The following is a 6,824-nucleotide window of genomic DNA, read 5'->3' as shown; positions in this document are numbered from 1 at the left end:
AAGGCAAGTTGTCCCCTAGGTGGATCTGGGTGTCACCCAGTTGTTCCGTGATGCCATATGTCACAATCTCATTGGAGGTCCAAATCCGCTCTCATCAGTTGCATATTAGGTTTATTAGCTAAAACCTTTGCTAGATCTCAATAGGAAAACAACTTAAAAATGTATCTACATATTGCCATGTAAATATAATGTTAATAGATGCATTTGATCGAGCAAGTAATTTGCAATCAATCTGACAAATTAACTAAGATAAATGTTTATCTAATAAAAGTTTTACCAAATAATATTTTAGAATAAATGCCTATGCAATGATGATTTGACACACTTTTTCAAATAATTGTTCACATCCATTTAATAATGGGCCCTCATCCTATATAGTTTTAAGTAGAGGGCACGTAGTTTTTGAATAAACACATTGCACAATTGCATGCCATGCTAAACGAGAACCTTAGATCACGTTGGCACACTTGCATGCCATGAAGACAGAATAATAGATGGACCGGTAGCTGATAACAATTGAAAACAAGGGATTTTTTTTTTTTTCATTTTAAAACATTTAAATTAGATGGTTTGGTGGATTTGCAATCCCATCTCTGTGAAACTCCGTCTCTGAACAATATGGAGGGTCGTTCTTTGGGTTTAATAAAAGGTTCATGGACCCGAGAAGAAGATGCTCTTCTAAGGAAGTGCATAGAGAAATAGGGAGAGGGAAAATGGCATCTGGTTCCTTATAGAGCAGGTACTATTCTTATTTTCTTTTCTTTTTCTCTTTGGAGAGAGAGAAAGAGTCACCAGTTGCTACGATGATGCATGGTGCAATGTTTATTTAAAGAAAGCTTAGGGCCAGTTTGGTGCATTTTTTTATGCGCTCCTTTGCCTGTTTATAATTTGGACAGGTTGTGTTGTGGTCTTTTTCCGTTTGGCTCATAACAGATTTAGCCGTCAAAAGTCGGTGCATCGAAAAGACACGAAAAATCCATTTTGGACTGTTGGGAAGTTCCAAATAAAATTTTTCGATCTACTCAAATCTTCATGCAAAAGTTCAATATGTCTTTTGAATGTCATAACTACGAAAAATCCTTAATTTTTTCATTCTCTTCTTCTTTTTGAGATTTATTGTTTTGGTTTTTGGTTATAATTCTTGGGTTCAGGTCTACGGAGATGTCAAAATAGCTGTAGATTGATTGAGATGGTTGAACTATCTTAAGCCGGATATCAAGAGAGGGAAATTCACGTTGAATAAAGCTGATCTCATAATTAGGCTCCACAAACTCTTAGGCAACAGGCAAGAGGGTGCAGCAGCTTTTCAGTTTATGATTACATTTCTTCCTGCATTTCAATTACCATGAAAATTATATTAAAAGGAAATAAAAATCAACGCTCATAAGATTGCATCTATTTAGGGAAATATCCGATGCAGTAAATGAGCTCAGATCTTATACCAACAAAATGCTCCTGCCTACAGGTACATGCATGGATTCGGGATGAACATTTTGCTGTGGGTGGATTGACATACTCCCTCCCAATATGAGTATGTAGTGTTAGTGTGGGATAGGGAGGGATATGAGAAGAGTTTGTGGATTGGAGATCCAAATCCACTGCCAATGTGAGTATGTAGTGTTGTGTGATGTGGGAAGAGTTTGTGGGTAGGACATTTAAACTCATCCCCGATTCAAATCGAGATCGGATCTCTTCCCCACAAGAACTCTGTCTATGCCTACCCACAATACACTATCCCCAGTGAATTGGGAACATCTCCCCTGTATAATACTATGCAGAGGATGAGATGCTCTCCATGTGTTATGTAGGTAGGGATGTGGGAAGAGTTTATGCGTAGGAGATCCGAATCCAAGCCTGACTTAGTGTGAAATGCTAATTGGATCCAACTCTACTTGTACAAGTTTGGATTGGATCCTCAGAGAGTGTATCCTACACGTGGTGCCCCATAGCACATCCTAACCATGCATTGCGAATATCTCCTGTACTTCTCATTGGGAAATGTTCCCAATGCACAGTTTGGTTGTGCTATGGGGCACACTTTGTGGGGAGCCAATGTGAATTTGACTTACATGCCTACAACATAGAAATGACAACAAGGCAGAGCGGGGCCAGTTTTTCATGCCCCACCCTATCCTCACCCCGAACTTCATCGGGGCTAGAAATCCCAACCCCATTTCCATCCCCATAGGAAATGGGGATCTCTGAATTTTTCCCGCCCTGCCCCAGCCAATCATTCCTACTTGCATACTTACAATTTTATTTTCTTTTATATTTTTGAAGAATTATAATATATTTTGTAGTAAATATAATATAATATAATTTATATTAGTATATAATATATTTTGTAGTAATATATATATATATATATATTAACATAAATTATATTATATTATATTTTAATACAAAATATATCATAATTCTTTAAAATGATTAAAAAAAAAGTGTGAGTATATATGCTAATTTAGGGCAGGATGGACAAATACCATCCTCACCTTGGTCACCTTGGTCCCCCAAACTCAACCCAATTACTCTAATCAGTGGTAAAGAAACCCACGGTGACTGTGGCAGGGCAGGGAAAAATTGTAGTGCCTAATATCACAAGACATCAGCAGTGCATTGGAAACATCTCACATGAACAATATCCGAACTCCAATAAAGATGCTTCCTATTTATGGCTATATTATCTTGTAGGAGAGGGAGGCTTGTGGGTAGTGTTTTGAGTAGCAGATACGGCACGGCTGGAGCTGATTAAACTATTAGAGTAAATATTTGGTGTGTTTCTTCTAGTTAGTGCAAAACAAACCTGTACTTCATTAGAGAGAGAAATGAATTTAAAATTATTGCACCAGAGGACGATTGTTTTCCGGCATGAAGACGAAGACATTCTCCATGTATAATATATATCAAATCTAAGTAGCTCTACTTTGACTAAATAATTAATCTTTTCTTGCTTTTAGATGGTCGTTAATCGCAGGTAGACTGCCCGGGAGGACGGCCAATGATATCAAGAATTACTGGAACAGTAAACTGAGCAAGGAGAATATTTCTCGAGGGGCAGAGGTGAGAGCCCATACGACTGTAATTGGGAAGAAGAAGATATACAGGCCTGAACCATGGAGATTCAAAGATTCTCGGTGGTTGACAGGGCTCTCTTCTTCTACCACTGTGGACAACACATCTGGGTCAGGAGATATGCAGAGTCAAGCATCTCCTCCTCGTCCTGCACCTCAGGACGATTCCATGCTGTGGTGGGAGAATGCCTTGGCCGTGGAGAATGAAAAGGCGGCAGAGAAAGGGAAGTGTTGCTCCTTCGATGCGTCTGGAGAAGAGTTTATTAAAAGCTTTTGGCTTGAAGAAACGGAATCAGTGAAAGAGGGTGGCGAGACTTCTGCGGGAGAAGGCAAGAGTACTGATTGTTATGGTCATGGATTGTCTTTCGACGTTAACATTTGGGACATTTTGGAACTAGAAAAGGAACTTATCATGTAATGCATGATTTCTTTCTGGGTCTATTGGGGAAGTGATCATCACTAATTTCCTTTAGTTCATCTCGTTTGTTTCAATCTAAATGTGTGGATTTGATGGGAAACAAAATAAAGAAAAACTAGCTATTAATCTTGTTACATGGATCATCCACATGTTTTGTTCCACAATCCATGTTAACCCCATTGTTATCTAAATCACTTCAATTGGTCACTTGGGTTTTCACAATACCAACTCATGTTGCATTGCATCTCAAGTCTCAACCTCGATCTTGTGTATAGCAGCTGGCCCCTCACATGATTGTGAAGGGTAAACCTGCCTAAAATGAAGGCCCACATCTCCCCTCCTGTATTCTCCAATATCACCTAAAGTAGTTAGGGGCTTTGGATACATGAGGTGAGGCCAACCCACCTGATGTATCATATTCAAACCCATTGCATATAATGCCCTAAAAATTACCACTAGGATAGCCTTATAAGCATTCGTTTGCATCATATTCCTAATTCAATTTCTTTTATTTAGTTTATTGCTTGTTTTTGTGTAAATTATGTATTGTATACTAAACAAAAAAGGAATGTAGTGGAATTAATTCATTTAGGTGGGTTAGATTTAATTAACATGGATTATTCTATAGGTTATAAAGCAAATGGGCCAACGGTCAAATTTTTCGCTTAACTCTCCTTTAGTAAAATTAATAATTTTATATATATATATATATATATATATATATATATATATATATATATATATCATTTAAACATTTAATCGAACATGACACTAATAAGCGTGCACGTGGCATTTCTAGATGATGATAATGATCCTAACAATGTATCCAAAAATTTCTATAAATAGAGGGGAATGAAGTTAAAAGTAATAGTTCAATTTACAATTTAAACCTCACAGTTAAATAGAGATTAAATTCAAAAATAAGTATTTTAGTCAAAAGAAGGTTTTACAATCTTATTCATAATTTTAATAGTAGCATAAATATAGAATTATAGATGTGTTCATTTTTTTCTATAATTTGTTTTGATATTTGTGTGTAAAATTAATTCTGATATGCCACACTTACTTTTTGTTTAATATGATAATTATATAATATTATAAATGTGTCTGAATGTTTTTTTTTTTGCAAAATTTACGTATTTTTTTCCTTTTTATATTTTATTAATTTTTATACATTAAATGTTAACACATTTGACCCAAAAGTTGAACTATTGATCTTTTCCAAATAGTAAAATAATTTCATTTTTTATTATTTCTAAATTATGTATTTAATTTTCATTATTAATAAAAATAATTCTTGTCTATTACACTTATTTTTTAATTTTATTAATAAAAATATCATAAATGTGTCTAATTTTTCTACATTTTTGTAATTTTCTATATTTATTTTTATTTTAAAAAATTTATTACCAAATTATGATTTCATAGGTTGATCAATTTGATTCAGTTGGTTGAATTGCTTAGTCACCACTTGGGCAAAGAATGGTTTTGTGTTTGAGTCAATTTAAAAATATATGGGTTTGTATTGTTAAAAATATTAACATATATCTAATTAATAACATTTATTAGTAAAACTAACTTAAATATATGATTTAATACGAGAAAATACGCGTTAATACTTTTAACTATAAGACTTAAAAGGAGGGGATTAAATGAAGTGGAAAGTAATAATTGAAATTATATTTTCAACCCTTACAATTAGAGATGGACTTAATATACAAATATGGGCATTTTAATCACCACTAGTAAGTGTGCACGTGCTCTGCATGTGGTAATTCCGAATGATGATAATAATAGTAATAATGTATCCAAAATTTTCTATAAACTTTATGTGTTTTTGATTTTTTGATTTTTATGATTAATGAGGTGTAGATTGCAAAAACCAAATTTGATTACATAAACACCTCATCCAAATATGTGATAATCGGATCAAGTTGTGAAGTTTCAAGTATCATTCACAAGCCTACCAGCTTGGCTAGACTCTTCTTGTTGTAATGTTTTATCTTTTTAGTGTATATTTTTTATTCATTTATGAAAATACAAAGATTTAAATAGAATGAATTAAATGAGGTGAAAAGTAGTAGTTCAATTTATAATTTAAACCTTGCAATTAAATAGGGACTAAATTCAAAAAAGAGTATTTTAGTCAAAAGAAAGTTCCATATTCTTATTCAATTTTTCTCTATATATACATTTGTATTTCTATGTGTAAAAATAATTATGGTATATTACACTTCCTCTTTTATTTAATTTGATAAATGTATGATACTATACATGTACTTGGATGATTTTTTGCAAAATTTATGTATTTTTCAATTTTTTGTTTTTATATTTTATTAATTTTTATTATTTATTTATGACATTAATGGTAACACATTTGACCCAAAATTTGAATTATTGATCTTTGTCAAATTGTAAAATAATTTCATTTTTGGTTAGTTATAAATTATGTATTTCATTTTCATTATCGATATATAAAAGTAATTCTTGTTTATTACACTTTCACTCAGCATCCACACTTTTATATATAGTATAGGTTCGAGTAAATCCAAGTAAAATAATTGATAATTAAGAAGCTCAAGTATAGTATTTGAACTCCCCTTGTGTCATGTGAAGAGATGGCCATATAACTAACAAACTTGAGCATGTTTTTTCAAACTCTCTTAAGTCTCTTGAGCATTTCATTGTTCACATTTATCTTTTCCCTTCTTCCTACACTTAGGAAGCTTAATTACTTCTCTCCCATTTTCATATATGAATTGGATAATTATCCATGGAGAGAATATTTTTGAAAGTTCCTTGAAAGGATGCCTTTGGCCACAAGAATATTATTGATTATTATTCGCATATTCCAAGTCATTTGACCTGAACCTTTGGATGAGAACTTTTTAGTGCTCCCTTTTTTGAGGAATACTTTACAGGGATTTCCAATGGTGATTCCTAATATTTATACCTTGAGCTAGTAGTGTTCAAGGGTAGGAAATCAACCTATTTCTCCTTCTACTTCTTGCTACTCCTTATGGTAAAGAAGAATTATCAGAGAGAGTACCTTCAAAGGGTCCTTATTTTAAAGGATGCCTTTAGTTACAAGAGAATATACACTTTTATCCTCATTTCCAAGTCATTTTCACTTGGTTCTTCAGCTAGGATTCTCATTGGATTAAGCATTGTTTAGTGCTTTTCTCATAACCTAGGAGTTCTCTACATGAAGCTCCTAAAGTAGCTCTTAAGTTTGTAATGGCTAACTATGTTCAAGCTTATAGGAGACTGGCTTGCTTCTCTTAAATTAAGAGAAGACTTGCTTACCCTAGCCTGAGTGTTTTAGGTTCTAATGC

At 33.4% G+C, this 6,824-nt stretch overlaps 1 pseudogene; it reads left to right on the top strand.

Moving 5' to 3' along the window:
* Window positions 1-618: 618 nt before the first annotated feature.
* Window positions 619-3,680, top strand: LOC148874159 (transcription factor MYB1-like; annotated as a pseudogene).
* The last annotated feature ends 3,144 nt before the right edge of the window (window positions 3,681-6,824 follow it).

Source organism: Nelumbo lutea, chromosome 1, assembly GCF_056320005.1.
Source record: "Nelumbo lutea isolate HS-2025 chromosome 1, American lotus-T2T, whole genome shotgun sequence".
Classification (NCBI taxonomy): Eukaryota; Viridiplantae; Streptophyta; class Magnoliopsida; order Proteales; family Nelumbonaceae; genus Nelumbo; species Nelumbo lutea.
Note: the sequence above shows the minus strand (reverse complement) of the source record. Positions and strands in the feature narration are given on the sequence as shown.